The sequence below is a fragment of the Silurus meridionalis genome, chromosome 14 (genome assembly GCF_014805685.1).
Source record: "Silurus meridionalis isolate SWU-2019-XX chromosome 14, ASM1480568v1, whole genome shotgun sequence".
NCBI lineage: Eukaryota > Metazoa > Chordata > Actinopteri > Siluriformes > Siluridae > Silurus > Silurus meridionalis.
Window position 1 is genome coordinate 2,043,319 of NC_060897.1, and position 23,128 is coordinate 2,066,446.

Here is a 23,128-nt window from a genome sequence, read left to right on the forward strand (position 1 = left end):
GCTAATTTTTGTCGATGGCGAGCTTCAAAGTTATGTTAAACACTTAGACCTATTTGTTAAACAAAAAACCCATAGGACTTTGTTTTCACATACTGCAGAAACCACAAACGGGGAGCCACCCACAAACGAATGTCCTGTTGAACCAGGAGACTGGATGTACATTAGACACTTTAAGAAAAAGCACTGGTCTGATCCAAGGTGAAACAGCCTATTTAAAGTGGTATTAACAACTCCTACAGCAGTGAGGGTAGAAGGTGGGGAGCACTGGTACCACCTCAACCACGGGACACACCTGAGCTCAAGTACAAAATCGCTGCAAGCAGAAAGCAGCCAAAGAACACTCAGCTTTCTCACCTCCTTGCTAATCTAGGAATCAGGTCCCAGAATCTCTAGAGTAGGAGAACCAGAGCTACCCTTCTTAGACTTGCTACTGCAAAAGGAAGCCAAAGAAAAGAGCGAGCCTACCCTAATCTTAGATCAACTTAAAGGGTGCCATTCTACCCAAACTCTATATTTTGCCATATTAAAGTTCTCCTTTGATTCATGATGGCATATCGCGATGAAAAGCCCTCAACTGTAGGAAAAAGTGTTATACTTCTTATTTTTATGTTCATAGCCACACTGGGCTACTGCGCCTATTACTATTTTTCCCGCATATACATCGACTTAACCACCCCCGCTTATCCTCAGAACATATCTGCGTCACTGATGTTCCATCACCTCTGTACCAGCAGAAATGCTCTTCTGGTCGAGGATCTGGTAGAAATCGAGCAGCTGAAATGTACAAAGCTTTTCAAATTCACATGACGTGTGCCTCAGCCTTAGATGGCGCCCCTTATCTTTCCCCTCGACCAAGGCATGCACAATTTCAAGCCTCATACTCCAACCACTCCACTAGCGTTCAGGTTACTGCAACAGCCACACCATTTAACTGCTCCATGCCAACTGCTATACAGAACCGATCTTTCTTCTATTCTCCCTTTGTTGAATCTGATACGTGCAGCTACTGGAAGCCAGTAAAGCGAGCGCAGCAGTGGGGTGGTGTGGGACAACTTGGGCAGATTGAACACCAGTCGTGCAGCTGCGTTTCGGATCATTTGCAGTGGACGGATAGCGTTCAGGAGAAGACCTGCCAGCAGAGAGTTTCAGTAGTCGAGTCTTGAAATCACAAGAGACTAAACAAGCACCTGATTATTTTATAATCAGTGTGAGATGTAATTGGGAGCAGTGTAGATGATTAAAACAGGGCTGATGTGCTCATATTTTCTAGATCTAGTGAGGACTCTTGCTGCTGCATTCTGAACTAACTGAAGCTTATTTATGCACTTACTCGCACACCCAGACAGTAAAGCGTTACTGTAGTCTAATCTAGATGTAACAAAAGCATGAACAAATTTTTCTGCATCCTTTAACGACATCATTTTTCTAATTTTAGCAATATTTCTAAGGTGAAAGAAGGCAATCCTGGTAGTATTATTCACCTGAGCCTCAAAGGAAAGACTAGGGTCAATAATCACACCAAGATCTGCTGTACACGCTGAAACAGAAACACCATCCAGAGTTTCCCTTCAGGAACTCGAGCTGCATCGAAATGCTATGGGAACGCCCCTGTGTGACCACGCTCTGAACCATGTGTGAAATCTAGCCAATAGGCAAACTGTGACGTCATAGACAGGCGACGTCGCGTAAACCAGGAGGCTACAAGATGGCTGTGCGGTGGTAGCGACATTAGCTTCTGCTCGTTCAGGTAAGCGCTTTGAGTGTGTTATCTGTGCAGTCATGAGCTTATATGCAGGCAGAATTCCGTCTGCGTGTTTCCTGCTTGCCCCGATTTATTTTGGGGGGTGATATGCAGCCGATGTGTTGTTTGCTTAGCTTAGGAGCGTGCTTAGTCGGCTCTCGAGGGTATCGGTTGTTAGCATTTTAGCCGTGCGGCTATGCGCTCCCGGCTGCGAGGCGAGCTCCCGTTCCCCGGGGATTGCGCTCGTTTGGCGGTTCCTTCTCTGGTGCGTGTGACGCGGTGCTCTGTATTTCTTCCTCCGAGGTGGATGAAATTTCGGGAAATTCGGGGAAGCATGCCTAATGGCTGCTTCTTCTTCATTGCATGTGTCTCTCTCCAAGGAGGATGAGATGATGGATGCTGGCGGGCCTGCGGACTCCTCACAGCCTGTGCTGTACGTGGAGCTCCTTGAGGTCGTGGCACGGGCCGGGTGCTGGATGAGCATTTCCTGCACCATGTGTCACAGCTTTAGCGCCTTCTCTGATCTGCGCACCGAGGTGTCTGGGTCCTTGGAGGCCCGTGTGCGCGCGTGCTTTTCCGATGTTTCTCGCTGGGCGCGAATGTTATTGGAGCTAAGTGACGCGGCTACGAGACGATGCCGCTTGTGGTAGAGACGCTAGCTAGCTATCTCTCCCCGAGTGTTGCGTCTATGACGGCTATCGGTTTGCCTACGAAGAGCCGCTTGGCACTGGTGGGTAGGGCTACGCGGCAGGTCAGGCTCGACACGATGAGTGTGTTGCAGTCATACCAGGCTGGCGGCAGGTCAGGTTGCTTCAACACGATGAGTGTGTTGCAGGCATACCAGGCTGGCCTGCTATGGGGGATGATGCAAGCTTCCTTCTGAGCGCCATGGTGTCCCCTCCTGGCCTGGTAACGCTGTAGGTAAGGGCGATTGCTGGCGGGTTCAGGAGACCGCGGTGGCGTTTCAGTGGTAGTTCCTCGCTGCTCCGATGGGGCTGCTCGGCGACAGCCTCGCCCTGGTACGTCCAGGCACAGCGAAATAGCCCGGTGAGAGAGTGTTGCCACCCGATTCCCGCGGGGAGGTCCTAGGGGCCCCTGGCGGCACTCTAGGCCCGAGGAGGGGCTGGATGGCCTGAGGATCGTCCTCACCTCTAGTGAACAGGCTGTGGTGCGTAGGCCTGATGGCTTGCATCTTGGAGGGCGGTGCGCACCTCATGCTACGGTGCTCGTCCCTCCCCAGGCACCACCGGAAGGCCGGTCTGTCGGCCCTGCCACAGGGTGTTCGGGACGCTGCCTCCCTCTAGTGGTTAACTCCTTTTCCACCCAAAAGTTTGTTGCGGATGGGGGTCATCCGCTGCCTCTCAGGGGGCTTCAACGGCCGCAGTACGCTGCTCCTGCCGTTCGGGTTCAGGAGGACTGTCTGCTAGCCCTGCCACGGGTCGTGTTTAGGGCGCAAACTGGCCATCGAGGTGGTTTCCTCCTCCTTGATCAGAGAGTCAGGCTGCTACAGCCCGTGCTTCATTGTTCCGAAGGATGGTGGGTTGCATCCCATTCTGGATCTCCACTCCTTGAACCACTCACTTTTGAGGCTCGGGTTCAGGTTTCTCGTTTAGAGAGGTCGTGTCTCAGGTCAAGTCTGAGGACTGATTTGTCATACGCTAGATCTGGAGGTTGCATGCTCCCACGCAGCCATCCTTCACCGCACACGGGAGGTTCCTGAGGTTGCTTTCGGGCAAAGCTTACCAATATCGGTCCTTCCGTTCGGCCTAGCGCTCTCACCCCGTGCCTTCACAGAGTGCGTGAACGCGGCACTGACCCCGCTGCGGCTTCAGGGCATCCGCATTTTGTATTATATCGACGATTGGTTGATGTTGGCTCGTTAGAGCACCAGGCAGTTCGGCATTGAGATGCTGTTCTCGCCTGCATGAAGGTACTGGGGTTCAGACTGAAACGCCGGGTACAGTGTACTTTTCCCCAGCGCGGAGAACCACTTTCTCGGCGTGGTGTGGGACTCGGCCGGGTTGCGGGCATGGTTGTCTCCCGCCAGGTTTGTAGTCATCCTCACTGCAGTCAGGAGGGTAGGAGCAGGCCAGCCAGTCACTGTGAGGCAGTTCCAGAGGCTTGTCGTCGCGTAACGCTAACGACGGATGCTTCCCTCACGGGGTGGGGAACGGTCATGAGAGGCCAGGGTCTGTGGAGCGGCCCACGTCTCTTGTGGCACATAGGTTGCCGGGAGATGCTGGCAGTGTTGTTGGGGTTACAACACTTCCTCCCAGTCCTTAGAGATCGCTATGTGTTGGTCCGCACGGACAATACTGCGGTGGTCTCGTACATCAACCACCAGGGGGGCCTCCGGTCTCACCCTTGCAAACAACTGGCGCGGGAGGTCCTCTTGTGGTCCCGGGACGAACTCCTCTCATTTAGAGCCGTTTACATCCCGGGACGGTTGCATGTCTGAGCAGACACCCTGTACGCCTTTCCCCCCAATCGCGCTGCTCTCAGGAGTTCTGGAATGAGTTCGCCGGGAGGGAGTCTGTCTCCTCCTGGTAGCACCTCGATGGTGGGCAGAACCCTGTTTCACCCCCGCCCGGAGTTGTGGAGGCTGTGGCCCCTGAGGGGGCACGGTTCATAGCGGCTGTTCTCTCTACCGAGGTAGTAGAGGCCCTTCTCCACTCCAGAGCTCCCTCCACGAGGAGGTCGTACGCCGCATGATGGCGACTGTTCACATCATGGTGTAAGCACCATGACTTGGACCCAGTTAACTGCCCAGTCAGTTCAGTTCTGGAGTTTTTGCAGGTACAGTTTGCCGCAGGGTTAACCCCTTCGACCCTGAGGGTTTCCGTGTTCGCTGGGTAGGTCCCATTGGTGACACGTTTCCTCCGTGGCGCCCGGAGGCTGTGGCCCAGGACACGACTCGGAGTGCCTGTCTGGGACTTGGCAGTTGCCTCGTCCCACCTGGAGTTGCCCCCTGGCATGGCCAGAGTGTTTCTTTACATGAGGCTGGGTGCTCCCACATGATGTGTCGTGTTACAGGCATTCTGCCCTCCTTTGTTTATAGCCCCCGACCAGGGGTTACGAGGCCCGGCTGTGTCCAGTGCGAGCACTGGGTGCTTATCTCCACAGGACGAGTCCTTGGAGGTGGTCGGTGCAGCTGTTCGGCTGCGAGTCCTGGTCCCTGCTCCGATCGCGGTCAGGGCTCGCTCCGCCAGAGTGTGGCGGCCTCTACAGCCGGGTCCACTGGAGTGTCACTCCGGGACGTCTGTGACTATGTCAGGTTCTATGGCCTTGACCTCAGAGCCACCCCGGCTCCTCTGTCCTGCGTGCTGGTGCCGAGGCCCTCACTCTCGGCAGGGTCTGGTCAGTGTGGCGTGATTGGACACTCGTTCCCATAGCGTTTCGACGCAGCTCGAGTTCCTGAAGGGGAACGTCTCTAGGTTACGAACGTAACCCTAGTTCCCCGAGGAACGAGACGCCGCGCCTCCGCCACACTCCTGCATCCCTGCAGCGCTTACCTTCTCTCTTTGCAGAAGCTAATGTCGCTACCACCGCACAGCCATCTTGTAGCTTCCTGGTTTACGCGACGTCGCCTGTCTATGACGCCACGGCTTGCCTATTGGCTAGATTTCACACGTGGTTCAGGCGTGGTCACGCAGGGCGTTCCCATAGCGTTTCAATGCAGCGTCTCGTTCCCTCGGGGAACTAGGGTTATGTTCGTAACCTAGAGACGATGCTACGTAATCGGAAAGTTTGCTTCTAGCTGCATGTGGTCCTAGTAAAAGTACTTCCGTCTTTTCTGAGTTGAGCAGAAGAAAGTTATCAAGCATCCACTGTCTAATGTCCTTTACACACTTCTCAACATTGTTAAGCTGATCTCTCTCATCAGGCTTTGCTGATATATACAACTGTGTATCATCAGCATAGCAATGGAAGCGAATACCATGTTTATGTATAATTTCACCAAGAGGCAGCAAATATAAGGAGAAAAGCAGTGGGCCTAAGACAGATCCTTGAGGATCACCAAACTTTACCTCAGAGAGTGTGGAGAACTCACCATTTACATCAACAAACTGATAGCGATCAGTCAAATAAGACCTGAGCCAAGAGAGAGCTGTTCCCTTTATTCCAACAACGTTCTCAACTCTAGCAAGCAGTATAGTGTGATCAATATTGTCAAAAGCTGCACTAAGGTCTGGCAAGTAAAGAGACAAAACCCTGATCAGAGGCCAATAACAGGTCATTTGCCACCTTAACTAGCGCCGTCTCTGTGCTATGATAAGGCCAAATCCTGACTGATACATTTCACAAATGTTATTCATAAGTAGATGTGAGCAGAACTGCTGTGCTACAACCTTTTTTAAAATTTTGGATATAAAGGGGAGATTTGATATTGGCCTGTAGTTGGACAGCTGACATGGGTCAAGGTCAGGTTTCTTAATTATGGGTTTGATAACTGCCAGGATTTAGGTACATAACCAGTGCTAATGGAAGAGTTTATTATTTTTAAAACAGGTTTAATTACCTCTGGAGTTATCTGTTAAAAGAAACTTGTAGGCGAGGGATCGAGAATGCAGGTGGATGATTTTGATGAGGAAATTAATGAAATTAAGTCATTCTCATTAATAGGAGTGAAGCTTTGTAGTTGATTGTCTGTTAAAATTACACTGCTGTCTACAGGATTACTTGTAAAATAATTTGGAATTATATTAATCCTCTGGATTTCTTGCCTGATGTTTTCAACTTTATTATTAAAAAAGTTCATAAAATCATTACTACCTAATGATGGTGTGCATGTGTCAGGGATTCCCCTGCCACGCCCCCCTCGACCGCTGTCAGAGATGCACCCTGCCAAGCCCCCCTCAGTAACTGACAGTTCCTCGTTATTCATTGCCTGCCAGGATCACCGACAGCTGTGGCTCGTTAAGGACTAGACTATATAAACTCACGTTCTCGAGTCACAGGCTGTCGGTTCTTAAAGTGTCATGCTGGTCACTTCGCGACTGCCTGCCTTCCCGTTGGTTCTGTTCCCAGGACTCCGTTTCCGCGTTGGATTACGCGTTGCCGTGGAGTTGCTTTCAGTTCAGGTTTTGTTTTCCGTTGGACATTCGCTGCTTTTGGATTACTCGTCTCGAGTGGATATCTTAGTTTGCTTTCCTTCGCGGCATGAGAGTGTTTTGTTTGTTGAAAGGTTTTTGTGAATAAAGAACATGATCGAGTTATTTCCGCTTCTGCGTCGTCAGCCTGACAGCATGTTAGTGCAGTGCTTTTATTTCCTTTTAATTTTGCCACCGTGCTGAATACAAATCTAGGATTATGCTTGTTATTTTCTATGAGGGTGGAGAAATATGCTGATCTAGCAGCACTAAGAGATTTTCTATAATTTAGGAGGCTCTCTTTCCATGCTATTTGAAATACTGTTAATTTTGTTTGACGCCATTTACGTTCTAAATTCTGAGTGGTCTGTTTTAAGGTGCGTGTATCATCATTATATCACTGTGCTAATTTTTTCCTCCCTGATCATTTTGGTCTTAAGGGGAGCTCCATCATCTAGAGTATAACGTAACGGTGATTCTAGGTGTTCAGTGGCCCAGTCGAGCTCTGCGGGGTCAGACGGAGATCTATTTATTATCGTAATTTCTGGAAGATTATTTATAAAACGCGCTGCTGTAACTGACGTGAAAGTACGCTTAACACGGTAACGTGGTGAGGCAGTAATGCAATGACTGAGGCAGATTTAAAAAAAAAAAAAAGATGAGATAATGGTCTGAAATAGCTTCAGACTGTGGAATTATGACTAAATCTTTTATTTTTAATCCAAATGTTAACAACAAATCGAGAGTGTGTCCACCACTATGAGTGGGTCCTATAACATTCTGATTAATTCCAAATGAATCTAGAATGGACACAACTGCTGCTCTTAAGGAGTCTTCCTGATGATCAAAATTAATATTAAAGTCACCAACAATTAATGCTTTGTCTAAAGAAGGAGCTAAATTTGTGATGAAATCTGCAAATTCTATGAGAAAATCAGAGTAGGGCCCTGGGGTCTATAAATAATAATTAGTGGAATTGACTGACTGGACCTGCTTTTGGACACTGAATATTTTATGTTGCTGTAAAGAACTTCAAATGTTTTACATTTGTGTTTAGACTTTTGTGAGATGCTTAGATTATTATAAATAGCAGCGACTCTGCCTCCTCTGCCATTTATACGGGGTTAGTGTATGTAACTGTACCCAGGAGGACTTGCTTCATTTAATGCTACATATTCATTCGGTTTAACCGTCCGTGTGCAAAAGTTTTGTTTGGTGTCCTGATAATTTACATAATTTAAAATATCATAATTACTTTAAAACGTTTACATATTTTATGTTGCGTTTGGTTTCACAAATAATAAACATACATCTGCATAAATCATCAATATTTGTCCTTGCCCATGTTGATTAGAGTATTAAAAAATTGGAAAGTATTAAATTAAGGTACATTTAGAACAGACAAAAAATGTGAGTTAACTCATGACAATCATGCGATTATTCGTTTAAATATTTTAATTGATTAACAGCCCTGACGTGATGTCTAGTTACCAGCGTGACACTAAAACAGGTAGTAGTAATAGCTATTTTTTACTTAAGTACATGTCAGAAACCATATTTATTTACTTTAACTCGAGTAAAAAAGATAAGATAAGATTCTGTGTTACAGCAGCAAAGATAAAATAAATGCAAATATATAAAATAAGAGACATACTATAGTATACAGTATATACACAAAACAATGTATAAATACAAATAAGAAAAAAGAGACCACTAATAATTAGTTATACTAAGAGACATATTGCACACAGGTAATATTGCACGGTTTTTGAAATTTCCGTTGTTGCACATGTTGTTTAAGATACTTTGTTTTTGTTATTATTGCACAGTTAGACAGTAATAGCAGTGTGTAATATGGTGACAGGTTTACTGGGAGCAGCTTTGATTGTAAAGTCTAATAGCAGCAGGGAGAAAAGACCTTCTGTAACGCTCCTTCAGACACTTAGGATGTAACAGTCTGTCACTGAAGGAGCTGCTCAACGATGAAACTATTTCATACAAGGTGTGAGAGTCGTTCCCCAGCAATGATGATAGTTTTTCTACCATCTGAAGTCGGAAGCCGCTCGGTCTGAGAGACAAGAATTTTCACACAATATACATGGTCACAAGCCAGACAAGTTGAGGGTGGTATTTGACTATAAGACTCAGATTAAGTGTTTCGATAGATTCTTCAGAGTGTGCAGTATCTACCAAACCACTTAATCTGAGTCTTATAGTAACAGGATATGTTCTTGGCATCCAGTGGTCTACAAAAATGATACATTCAGTTTTGACATCAAGTTTTGAAAGATCAGCCTTCAACACATCAAAGTATTTTGTCAACTGTTGCTTCTTTGTACGACCCTATTGATTTTGTTGCTTCTTTCCATTTGAAAGGGAAGTATATTTTACAGAATATGTGTCATAGAAATATTGGATAAGATGATTCTCTACATTGTAGTCTTGTAAAAGCCAAGGCTTAGGTTGCACCTACAAAGATCAAAAGTGTTCCAAGAATGGAATTGTCTGCTGATGTAGATTCTGCCATTACAATTATTATGTTAAAGACTGAACTCAACTTAATTGACTTTCATGTTGTATTAGCAAATGTTAACAATGAAGCAATAAGCCTTTATGTGTTTGTTGCAAATCACGTCCGGTTAACAAGGAAAATCAAAAACATAAGCCAGTGGCAGTTAGGTGGAGTTGTTGAGGTAATTAAATGGAGCAATGGCTTAGTCTGATGAGATAAAGTTCAAACAGGGGAATGAAAACTAAAGACAAAGTTTTTTTTTTTACATTTTGATTTTGTGTGTAATTATAAGTATGTGTGTATTATTTGCTCTATTTTGTGTGTGTTGTATTCTTGTTTGCCTGTATGTAAAGCGCCTTGAGAAGCTACTTTAAAGGCGCTATATAAAAATAAAGTTATTATTATAAAGTTAGGGCATCACTCTAAACCTTTACTCATTGAACAACCAATTAAAAAATTTGTGGTTAAACTTGAAACTCATTGATATAGTTCTTGCCTCAGACAATTAGGTTTAACACAAGATTCAAATGATTATTTCTGTATTATGTGTTTGTGTTAAAAAGGGTCATTATATTTTGAAATCATGAATTATTTGTTTTCTGTGTTTATCATAATATTATTTGGTGGGAATAACCTTCCCTTTTTACTTGCTTTGCTTGGCATCACCAGTAGAGGGAGTAATAAACATATAGGACAGGGGTCACCAAACCTCTTGAAACTGAGAGCTACTTCTTGGGTACCAATTAATGTGAAGGACTACCACTGTGATACACACTTCTGAAATAACAAATTTGCTTAATTTACCTATAATTATATGTTATTATTAATAATTAATTATATTTATTTATATTTAGTTAACTATATTTTAATATTGTAATTTTTTTAATTCACACCAATGCAAGTGTGATTTTGTCAGGGAACCACCAGTCATGCCTTCCTCCAAGGCTCTAACTCTCACTCAGCCTCTCCCTGCTCTAATCACCTACACCTGTTCCCCATTTACCTTTTCCATTTATAAGGTCCCGATTCCGCCTTACTCACAGTCGGATCTACTCGTTGCCATGAGAGATCTACCAGACTTCCTACCACTAGTATTCCCTGTACATCCGTGCTTCTGGCACCGCTTCGGCGGAATCGCTCAAGATAGGTTTGCCTTAAACAGTTTAACATTTAACATTGGCGATCATCCCTGGACTACCCGCATTACGAATTATACCCGCATTATGAATTATACCCGCTCTCCTGTTCATACTTCTCCTTAAGCCTCTGCCTCGTATATGTTCAGACTAAATAAAGACAAGGTGTTTAACCATACTCTGGTTTCTGACTCTTGGTCTATCAGTGACAGATTTAAAAAAAGAATAGCAACAAAAAAATTGCGCCATTTACAAGTGAGCTGCATCTACGATGGACTATTTTTAAAAATGTGGTCCTTGTGGGCAACTATGTTAGTGACCCCTGATATAGGATATAAGTGAAACGAAGAGCAAGCGTAATCCATGAAAAGCAAGAGTAATCCATGCTTGTTCACAAGCTAACAGGTACAGCTTGGGAGAAAGATTTAAATTTTCAGCTTTAGTATCCATTTGGCAAGTAGAGTAAAGTTTGTTTGTTTTTATTTATTTCTATGGTACAATATTGTTGATTAATTAGAATTTTAAATGTTTACATTCACATTTGCGTCATTTAGCTGATGTCCAGAGCGACGTAGAAAAGTGCTTTGAGTCTCTAGCAATGAATAAATCTACACTGGTACGCTAGATTACAAACTGAATATGAATATAACTCTTGAATTTTACAACGCAAACTTGGAAAGTGCTAATTTAAATGTTTTAATAAGGGGTAGGTCTTTAACTCGAAAGGAACGAGCCACATTAGCAACATGTAAGGAGAAGGACAGTTGATTGTTTAATTATTGTGGTAGGTATTGCGGTAGGTGTTTGTTATAAATGTTGGTAGTTTATTTTTCTTTGCTTATGTTTGTTTCTTTATTTGTTTTCTTTGTGTGCCATGGTGCTATGATCGTATAGGTATGGTGCTATGAAATCAATCAATGGTTGTATATTGAGAGAATTTGCAACAAATAATTGAGACAATAATACTTCAGTGATAAGTTTTATTACATTTGAGAAAAAATAAATCTAAGGCACCTGTCAAGAAAATCCCTGCCTTCTTTGTTCTATGCTGAAGGGCTGCTACAGAGACTAATGACAATACAAAGGGTTGCCACAGGGGCAATCTCTGACATTGCAGCTACATTTTTATAGTTTTTCAGAATCACTAAATTGATAAGAGCCTTAATTATAGAAGCAATTTAATAATTCTACATTACAAAATAAAAAAAGTTTAAATATTTTGCATGTATATCAGTGCTATAATTTAACCTATGTTGCAAATATCAACAAAAATATTTTTTGTATCATAGCTGTGAAAAGAACATGAGGATGAGGAGAAAGCACAATTTCAAGTGCTAGCACTCCAAAGCCAAATTGCTTTTAATAAGACTGAAATACATTTTGCAGATAACAGAACATGGATTAAATAAATGTAATTTACAATCATTAAAAGTCAAATTAAGTAAGAAAATCCTGCAAGTAAAAATATTTCTATACTATATTAGATTAGAATTGTATAAAAATGTATGTGTTCTGCATCCACTGCAATGGTAAATAATAATAAAATATGTGTAAAAATTAAGAAAATAAAACCAAATGTTTTACATGAATACATGAGTCCTGAGTAAAGAATAAACTGATTTAAATGTCATTTAAATCTATCATTCACAATGATAATATCTTAACTATGGAAAGTAATGATCTAATTTAACAATAACTTGTTACTGGACTGTGGATACTGCACTTTAACCTACACAATTGGCATAAATGTCCGTATCCACATAGTCATTGCCCACATCACTTCTTTGTTCATTGGGATAAACATTCATGTAATCATCATCCGAGTGTTTGGAATCCTCCTCCTGCTGGAAAATGGTTTCTGCATTTTGATAAATGTCTTCAATTTCATCTGTCTCAGGCTTTCCTTGGGGACTCTCATAAGTGTTGTTGGCACCTCCAACTTGATTTACTTAAAATGTACAGAGGTTTACAGGTTAATTTTCTATATAATCGATTTCAATAAAAATTATGTAAGAAATGGTCTGTCCTAAATGCTGTTAAAGAAAATAATCAGTGATTACATTCATTTCTGTGCACTTTTATGCCTTGGCAATTAGACACATTTTTCATTGATCATAAAAAACATAAAATATGTAATCATTTTATAGTAATTATTGTAAAGTCTGCAAAACAAGATTAAGACTATTGTATTTCTGGTATAAAACAAAAATATATTTACATTTGAATGGGGTGATTTTATTACTATAGTGAAACTCACACTGCATATCATTTGTCTTATTCAGCTGATTATTTCTTGTTTGTTGCCTTTTTACAAAGTAAATGATGAGTGGAACTAGGAAGAGAAGCAGTCCTGCTGTCACTCCAACACCAATGTAGGGAGCTAGAGATGCTGAGAGCAAAATCATCATCATCATCATCATGATCAAGCTTTTCAAAAATATAACTGCAGAACAGAAAATGACAGAACCAATTACTTCTACTCTACCTTTTACAGTGATGACCAGGACCTCATTGACAGTGAAAAAGTACGTGAAGACACATTAATCTCATAGGTACAGCTGTAGTTTCCATGATGGACAAAATCTGCCTCAGGAAACAGGAAGATGGCTGAGTGGTTAACAGCTGATTGAGTTCTAGTGATATTGGATCCACTAAACTCCAAGTGGAAGGAACCTCCTGGATACTGAGGTTTAGTGAAGCAGATGATTGAGAAGCTGTAGCCCCTTGTCACATCTGGTCCATCAGACCCCCAGTGAAATGAACCACCGACAGCACTGAAGGAGATATTGGGCTCCAGCAGGTTTACTAGAAAATAACAAACAGAAAAGCCACTTTTGTTAAATTGGAACTGATGAAGAAGCTGCCAAGGGCTGTGTAAGGCACACACTTCATCAATCTTACAATCATACTGTATATTGTTAATATTTATTTATTTGATAAAATAAATAAATGGATAAGGGCATCTGCTAAATGTCGTAAATGTAAATGTAAAGGTAAGAGTCTATAGCAGGAGTCTTCAACTGAAAATTAGTGTAGACAACATTTTTATTGGACACATTATGATTTAATACATTAAAGGAAAAGCTAAAGTGCTTTTGTTTCTGCTGAACTGAGATTACAGATCATAAGTAATGAACGCATACCTCACTGGTTAATAAAATAGAAAACTGAAATCTCATCACATTTTAACTTCACACGTATTGTCTGGAAACCCAAACACCAACCATTTTTGAGAATGCCATTGTTTTTCACTCACTGAGTTTTATTTTTTGCACATTTCTCTCTGCTGCCTTCACTGCACGCTCAACTGCACGTCTGATCGTAGAAACAGTGAGCATGGTAACTGTAGTAGCGACCTGTGCCACCGTAGGACCCAAACAGCACTGCTGAGCCCACCTTGATGTGCCTGATACAAATTTGGCATATATTAATTTTGATTATGTGAAAAGGCTTTGCGGTCCGGCCGGGCGCATTTTGCAGTCCGGATTCGGACAGGAGTCTGCCAGTTGGCGACCGCTGGTTTATAGTGTCATTACTTTGTAGCCGTAAAAATGTAAAGGTGTATGTTAAGATTGTTTGTCACTAGAAATTCAGAGACTGAGTGTCTGAACTTTGTAGTTACATGACACAGCCTATGTGTGTCTTGCCTGGAAGCGGAGCATGCTAAGTCAGTTCTCGAGGGAGCCGACTGTGCACATTGTGCTCGCATGTCAATGCAAACACTCTGCTCCCAGTGGGCACTCTTCGAGGAGGCCCCACCGTTCCTTGTGGTTCTGGCCTGCTCTCGCTAAGGTGGAGCGGCATACCAGTTCCTGGGGCTTGCAAATAGACCTCGCAGAGGGTTATGAGACAGGCTTGTCTCTTTCTCCTATCTCACTTGCCTGGTCCAGCACTCATTCGCATGCTTTGGAAGCACTCCCTTCGGCACTTTCTTTCCCTTGTGATGAGAGCTTTCAGCTCTGCCTCTCTTCCTATGTGGACGGGGGAAAAGGGGTTTTGTGACCTGCTGTATGAGCTAGACTGTCAGGTGGCCAGGAGGTCCAGAAGTAAATTTATCTCTCAGGGCCACAAAAGAGAGTCTATGGCCACCCTAGCCTCCACCAAAAGGCACCTATGGCTCACCCTATATCTTTCCGATAGAGAAAGAGGGCCCTGCTGCTGGATGTCCCTCTAGTGCCGACTGGCCTGTTCAGCGACTCCGTGAACACGGTAGTCAATAGATTCCAGGAGGCCAAGAAACAGGTGGTGGCATTTCAGGGGTTTCTCCCACATTGCTCTCATGGAGCTGCTCAGCAGGCGCAGCCCCAAGTACAATCCAGCTCCAGTTATCAGGAGGTACAGAAACAGAGCGTCGCTACTCGCTCTGCGCTGAAGCCCCGTGAGATGACAAATCTGAGGACTGTCATTTTCAATAAGAGGGCTTTGGCCAAGACGTGGTGCATCAACTCTGCCATGTTCATGCTTCAGGGCACGGCCAGCTCCAGCAAACATTCTCCTCAATTTCCACCTGGCACCATAGCAGACGTGGAGAACTCGTGGCCTCCTTTGACACTCTTAAACCTGCACTAGGGCATAGCCCCGGCTCTAGGCGTACCAGAGGTCAGTCTCTATATACTGATACCCTTTAGAGACTACCTTGCAGGTGGATTGTCGATTGTCCATCCGCTTTTGGTCGTGACGTTACCCCGCCGGTGACGGCACTCGTTCAATTGGACGGATTACACACGTGATTTAGACCGTGGACAATGTGAAAGCATTCCCAAAGCGTTGTTGATGCAGCGTCTCCTTCCATCAGGGAACCAGCGTTACATACATAACCTCAATGCCATAGCCTTAGAGCCATTTCTGCAATTCTGTAATTCTTAATGATGTCCACACATATCTGCACTGTAATAACCTTTATATTTATTCACTGTACTACTGTATGTCCACACATCTCTGCACTGTTATAACCTATATATTTATTCACTGTATATGCTTTCACATATACCACTTGCTTTAAATATGCTACATATTGATCTGCACTTTTGCACGACTGCTACATTTTGCATTTCTGGTAGATGCCAAACTGCATTTCGTTGCTGTGTACCTCTACAATGCAATGACAATAAAGTTCTATCTATCTATCTATCTATCTATCTATCTATCTATCTATCTATCTATCTATCTATCTATCTATCTATCTATCTATCTATCTATCTATCTATCTATCTATCTCAAGATGTTCTTACCTCTGTTTTATTATTAACAATTGACTAATGTCTCTTTGTGCTTTCATTAACTGCCATAGCCACAGAGAGCATGGTTAAGTCAATTAAAAGGGTGAAATAAATGTTAGCTTGAGGAAAAGTTAATGTTCTGCCTGTCTCCCAAGTTTTCCCCCACATTCTGTCATGGGAAAGGGGGAGGGGCACAATGACGAAGTCAAGACCTGCTGGGGAAGTCTTGGGGTTTTTATGCTATGCATAAGTAGGACAGGCTGCTACATCTCTCCTGACTGATGGCCACCAGAACCTGTGCAGGAAGAGGGACAAGGTGTGATGTGCAACTGGGTGACAGAATAGAGAGGAGCTGGAGGACCTGGTAGGGCAGCTGGTTGGTGATGTAAAGCCTTCTTTACAGACTGCAATTATGAACCGATTAGCCAGACATGGTTTCTTATACCTTCCTTTCGGTGTCCAAGCAGAGGGCACAAACCATTACAGGGGAAGGGAAGAATGTGTTCAGAAGGTGTCTCTTCCTTGTCTGGAGAGTCCAGCTGGGACAGAACATTATGCTTCCCCTTCTTGGATCCCGAATGATAAGAAAAGTTGAAGGGTTCAGGCACTTGGCTGTCAGTAGGTCTTCCAGGTTTTGGTGGTCCTCCAGACAACAAAGGGTTGTTCCACCCCCTCCAGCCAATCACAGCCAATGTCAAAGTTTGACAGACAGTAGCTTTTATTCCCTAATAATTAATTTTATTCTGTGGGATTCCCTGGAAAGGCTACGACCAAGACACATGCACTCTCTCCACTGTTTTTAACCTACTGTAGGTAGGCCGTCTAGTCGTTGTTGGAGATCATGCCCAACATAATAGTGTCGTTAGCAAACTTGATGATAGTTGTGGAGTTGGAAGTGGCCACACAGTCGTATGTGTACAGTATAGCAGGGGGCTCAGAACACAATCCTGGGGAGCTCCAGTGCTGAGGGTGAGGGTGGACAAGGTGTGTTTTCCCACCTGTACAGCTTGTGGTCTGTCGGTCAGGAAGTTAGAGATCCATTGACACAGCAGCAGGCTGAGTCCCAGGACCTCCAAATTAGAGGTGAGTGTGGAGGGAATTATGGTGTTAAATGCTGAACTGTAGTCCACAAACAGCATCTTTGCATAATTCCCATTTATGTGGTCCAGGTGGCTCATCGTAGTGTGGAAGAGATGAGCAATGGCATTCTCAGTAGAACGATTCTGACGGTACGCAAACTGTAATGGGTCCAGTGTGTCTGGTAGTGATGAAGTGATGAAGTCTCTGACCAGTCTCTTCATCACTACTGAGGTCAAGGCTACAGGGCGATAGTAGTTAAGGCAGGTGGGCTGGGGTTTCTTCAGGACAGGAACAATGGTGGACTGTTTGAAACATGAGGGGACAACAGACTGTTCCAGTAAAAGGTTGAATACCGGTGCTAGCTGGTCAGTGCAGGCTTTTAGAACCCGACCTGTGATGCCATCTGGTCCTGCTGCTTACCTGGTATTTACTCTCTTGAATGCCCTCCTCACGTCATGCTCCGAGATGTTGAACGTGTTCACCTTACTGGCTCTCTTGGCATGCACGCTGTTTGTGCTGCTAGTCCCACTAGCATGGTTAGCTGCAGCCTCGAAACTAGCGTAAAAGATTTTTAGCTCGTCTGCCAGAGAAGCGTCCACATTCACCATTCTAGAAGATGGTGTTCGGTAGCCCGTTATTGTTCTTAGTCCTTGCCACAGGCTCCTAGAGCCACCATGTTGGAACTGTGACTCTAGTTTTCTCCTGTAGTTCTGCTTTGCATCCTTTACCACTCTGCGAACACTGTAAGATGTAGCCTTGTAATTGTCCTTGTCCCCGGTGGCGAGCCCTGTGTTGTAGGCAGCGGAGCAGGATCTCAGAGCGTCGTGGATAGTTTTATCTACCCACGGCTTCTGGTTGGGAAATGTTCTGATAGTGTTTTTTTGCACCATATCATCCGCTTGTCTGAATCGGCTCCCGGAATCGGCTCCCAGAATCGACTCCCTGAATCGACTCCCTGAATCGGCTTCCCGATTCAGCTCTGCACAGCCTTTCTCCCCTGCTCCTTTTGCATCTGCCTTGGATCCTATAACCCTAACTTTCTGACAGAACAATCTGGCCAACATGGATCCCGTGGATGTACCTGCCTCTAGCGCCGCTTTAACGGCCTTGGCTCGCCAACAGGCGGCGCAGGAGCAACAAATCCAGAACCTCTCTACTGGCGTGCAGGAAATCATGGGATTTTTGCGCACACGTTTTGGCGACCGGCTCACCACAGGTGCTTTGCCGCCATCATCATCTGCTGCCCGGCCCGGCAGGCCCCTGCTTCTCCTATCGCCTTCAGCCATGCGTGAGCCTCAGCTCGCGCAGCCAGCCCGGTTTTCGGGCGACCCTGACTCCTGCCGTTCATTTATTATGCAGTGCGACCTGATTTTTAGCATGCAACCCTCTCAATTCGGTACAGAGCGCCCAAGGTGGCCTCGTCATTTCCCTCCTGTCAGGCCGAGCCCTAAGGTGGGCCACTGCGGAGTGGGAAAGCCGATCACCCAACTGCGGATCGTTCGCCGGCTTTTCTGCGGAACTCCGGAAGGTCTTCGGCACGTCTACGCCACGCCAAGATGCCGCCCGCTCCTGGTCTCGGCCGCACAGGGCAACGCCTGTTGCGGAGTACGCGGCTGAGTTCCGGACCCAGGCCACTGACAGCGGATGGGATCGCACCGCTTTATGACACTTTCCTCCAGGGCCTCTCCTCTGCTGTTAAGGACGAACTTGCCGCCGTGATCCACCCCGGGATCTGGATTCGCTGATCTCCTGGCTACACGCATCGATCGGGCGATAAGGGAACGCCGCCGGGAGCGTGGTTACCCAACTCAGAGCCTAGGTCCTCACAGTCCTTTAACTGCGAGCGGTTCCCCTCCTCGTGTTTCGGGTTCTGGCACCCGTTCTTTCTCTCCGCCACAGGCCATGGAGATAGGACGCCACCACCTGACCCCGCTGAGAAGGAAAACGCCGGTCTCTAGGTCTTTGCCTCTACTGCGGAGGTAAGGGCACATGGCCGCATCCTGCCCAGTAAAGGCAAGGCTCGTCGGTAATGGAGGGAGCACCCACGAGCCGCGCTTCCCCCGCTCCCTCCAAACCCACTATCTTGGTCCACCTCCAGGTTGGCCCCGATGGCACGGAGTTGGCTGCCTTCGTCGACTCGGGCTGATGCCGAGTTCATCGACCTCAAGCTTGCCCAGCAGCTGCTGGTTCCCATGGAGCCCCTGCCTGAAGCTCTGCTGATCAGAGCCCTGACGGCAGCCTTTTGGGCCGGGCCACGCACCGCACTAGGCCTCTGCTCATGTCAGTGGGGAACATCATCGAGTGGCTTTCCTTCCTGGTCATCTCCTCCCCAAGCCCCCATTATGCTCGGGTTCCCTTGGCTTCGGAAACACAACCCACGTGTTGATTGGATGACAGGGCGTATTCTTGATTGGGGTGTGCATTGCTTCGGCCACTGTCTTGCTCTTCCTCCACCCAAGCCACTGCCGGCTGTCACTCCCGAGCACTCCGATATGGCGTCGGTTCCTGAGGTCTATCATGGCCTTGCGCGTGTTCAGTAAGGCCTTGGCTACCTCCTGCCTCCCCACCGCACTTCGACTGTGCCATCGACCTGCATCCCGGAGCCAGTCCCCTAGGGGCGCCTGTATCAGTTATCGGCCCGGAGAGGATTAGCATGAACCAGTATATCCAGGAGTCTCTGGCAGCAGGCATCATCCGACCATCCTCCTCCCCGGCTGGTGCGGGTTTCTTCTTTGTCGAAAAGAAGGATAAGTCCCTACGCCCATGTATTGACTACCGGGTCTTAATGCGATCACTATCCGGAACCGTTACCCCTTGCCGCTTATGGCCTCGGCGTTCGAACTCCTGCATGGTGCCACGATCTTCACTAAGCTGGATCTACGCAACGATACCACCTGGTGCGATCAGGAGGGGATGAATGGAAGACCGCCTTCAATACCCCAGCTGGTCATTACGAGTACCTCGTCATGCCGCTCGCCTAACCAACGCTCCGGCCGTCTTTCAGGCTCTGGTCAACGAGGTCCTCCGTGACATGCTTAATACGCTTGTGTTTGTCTACCTGGATGATATCCTGATCTTCTCCTGCTCCATGGATGAACACATCCGCAGGTGCGTCAGGTCTTGGAGAGACTTCTCAAGAACGGGCTTTATGTTAAACCTGAGAAATGTGAGTTCCACACCTCACAAACCTCGTTCCTGGGATACCTGCTTTCCGCCGGTAATATCCGGATGGACCCTGCCAGGGTCCAGGCTATCCGGGACTGGCCGACCCCCACCTCCCGCCGCCATTTACAAAGGTTCTTGGCTTCGCCAATTTTATCGCCGCTTCGTAAAGGGCTATAGTTCGGTGGCGGCGCCTCCACCTCCTGACGCCTTCCCCGCTCGTTCTTCTGGGGCCCTGAGGCTGAGGAGGCTTTTCTGGAGCTTAAGCGGCGATTCACGGAGGCGCCCATCCTCATCTTTCCTGACCCGGCTCGGCAGTTCGTGGTTGAAGTTGACGCCCGGTGTGGGGGTGGGGCAGTGCTCTCCCAGGTCTGCCCTGAGGATAACCGCCTGCATCCTTGCGCTTTTTTTTCCAGGCGCCTCTCTACTCGGGACCTTCCCCTTAAGGCCACATGTCGGAAGCTCGCCCCGCGCTTTATCGGCCCCTTCCCATTTCCAAGGTTATTAATCCCGTGGCCCTCCGGCTCAGGCTCCCCAGGGCGCCCGGGTCCACCCTACGCTTCATGTGTCTAGGGTTCACCTGCTCAGGCCTGCTCCTGGTGCCTCCGCCAGGCCCCTCCGCCCGCCCGGTCATTGCTGGGGTCCTGCCTACACCGCGGCGCCGCCTGCTCCGCCTCCCGCCGCCGTGGCCGGGCCTTCAGTACCTTGTGGATTGGGAGGGCTATGGTCCTGAGGAGCGCCTCCTGGGTCCCCTCCGCTTTATCCTGGACCCTGACCTGATTGCTGGCTTTCATCGGGCCCACCCGGGCAGCCTGTTGGGCGTCTGGGCCGCCCTGGGCGGGGGGGTACTGTCAGCCCGCTTGAGCACTTCAGGTATTACCGCCTCAACCACAGAGGAAACGCCCACTCCCAACCAGCTGCACGGATTTGGTGTATGATTTTCTGGCACTTATAAGGACGCCTGAATCCTCCAGTCAGTGCCAGATTGTCTTTAGGCTTGCCCTGAGCACTCTCCAGCGTATTCTGTTTTGTTTGTTTGTTCTTTTGTTTGTTTCGTTGTCTCTGACCTGAACATTCTGTCCTTCGGTTTCCGGCTCGCGCTGAACGCGCTCCGGTTTCCGGTTCGGCTCGGCTCTGCTCTGCTCTGCTCTGCTCGCGCTGAACGCGCTTTGGTTCCCGGCTCGGCTCGGCTCGGCTCTGCTCTGCTCGCGCTGGACGTGTTCCGGTTTCCGGCTCAGCTCTGCTCTGCTCTGCTCTGCTCGCGCTGGGCGTGTTCCGGTTTCCGGCTCGCGCTGAACGCGCTCTGGTTTCCGGCTCGGAATCCTCACCCCTTCGCGCACATCGGCTCTCTGAATCGGCTCTCTGAATCAGCTCTGCACAGCCTTTCTCCCCTGCTCCTTTTGCATCTGCCTTGGATCCTATAACCCTAACTTTCTGACACCGCTAGTTTCCAGATGAATCCCACAACCGCTTCCGTAAACATGTTGACACCATCAGACCTGAACATGTCCCAGTCTGCATCATCCAAAGCGTCTTGCAGAGCGGCCACTGATTGGTCAGTCCGGCGCGCGACCTCCCTCTGAACCGGAGCTTCCTGTTTCAGCCTTTGTTTTTTAAACAGGCATAAGGAAGATGGTGGCATGGTCCGATTTCCCAAATGGTGGACGTGATTGTGCCTTGTAGCTGTTCTTGAATGTTGTGTAACAGTGGTCCAGTGTCCTTACGCTCCTGGTAGGGGCAGGTGATGTGCTGATGAAAGTTTGGTAGTGCGCACTTGAGGTTGGCACTGTTGAAATCTCCTACCACAATGAGTGCAGCGTCCCGATGCTGTGTTTGGTGAAGTGTTATTGTCTCATGTAAATCCCATACTGCAGTGTCCGTGTCCACTTGAGGTGGAATATATACGGCGCTGACTATGACCGAGCTGAATTCCCGAGGTAGATAAAAGGGCCGACATTTAATGGTCAGTAGTTCCAGGTTTGGTGTGCAGGAGCGTGAAAGGGAAACGATGAACCAGTGGTTGTTCACCATCAGACACACTCCACCCTCCTCTTGACTTCCCCGACTCCAGTATTCTGTCCATGCGGTAAACCGAGAGGAACTTGGCCGGCTAGATGGCGTGGTTCGGTCCGGCTGGGTTCAACCATGTCTCGGTGAAGCAGAGAAGGTTGCAGTCCCGAAAGTCCCTCAGGAACTTGACCCTTGCCCTGAGGTTGTCGAGCTTGTTCTCCAGTGACTGGACATTGGCTAACAGAATACTAGGTAAGGGAGCGCGGTGTGCGCGTGCCCTCAGACTGTTCCTGAAGCCGGCTCGTTTCCCTCGCGGATGTCAGTACGGATTGCATCCTTTGTTCTTCCTCAGAATGTCACTCGGCCAGCATGGGTTCGGGTTTAAAAACAGCAAAAGGTAAGTGGATTGTAAACCAATAGATATGAGTGTCTCTGTCATATCTGATGGTGTCCATCTTGTGTAGATGGAACTGTAACTAAGTAAATAAAAATATAAAATAAACAAAAAAGAGAAAAAGGTAGCCGACCTCACCAGCGCCATCTTGAATGTTTTGTGAAAGAGACTAGGGTCAGGTGATTGGCAAAGAACAATATGACAGAAAAAAGAAACAAGAAAGGAAAAACAAACAATGAAAAGAAACAGTGCTGTAAAGTACAGTAAACTTTACACATTGCAACAGAGAGATATGACGGGAACAAAAGTCTATTTATAATGACAGGATAGGGTGAAAACAACACAAAGAGACACACGTGGCAATGACTGGAGAATTGAATGTAGAAGTGTTTAGTGTAACAGGGTTTATCTCTGACTTATTTTTTACATTTTCTGAAAATTATTTGGACAGTAGATAAAAGGAAATAATTACATAACACTGGTCAGTATAACATCCTGCCTGCACTTACCCACAGTAATGTTAATGGAGCTGCTCCTGGATGAAGTGGAGGATGTTTCCCTGTATGTGTAATCACAGGTGTACTCGCCCTGATGTGAAGCTTCTACAGTCAGAGTAAATGTTGTTGAAGACTCTGCAGTTTGCTTCTTTATTGATGTCCCAGTTTTATATAAACTGAAGTCTACAGAGATGCATGTTGGGCTGGGTGTGGAACATCTGAACTGAAGGACTTCTCAGGTTTGACCACAGAGTTTGGTGAAATCTGAGTCAGTGTAGGAGCCTGCA

General features: G+C 46.7%; 1 protein-coding gene and 1 long non-coding RNA gene across 2 annotated transcripts in view; both read right to left on the bottom strand.

Annotated features, from left to right (window-relative positions):
• The window catches only part of LOC124397120 (deleted in malignant brain tumors 1 protein-like), a 224,632-nt gene that overhangs the window by 126,769 nt on the left and 74,735 nt on the right, over positions 1-23,128 (bottom strand). The window lies entirely within an intron of this gene.
• LOC124396549 lies at positions 11,443-23,125 on the bottom strand. The gene is made up of 4 exons (XR_006927793.1): positions 22,854-23,125; positions 12,965-13,284; positions 12,737-12,868; positions 11,443-12,427 (listed from the first exon to the last, which is right to left on the bottom strand). It is a non-coding gene; the product is annotated as an uncharacterized LOC124396549 (long non-coding RNA).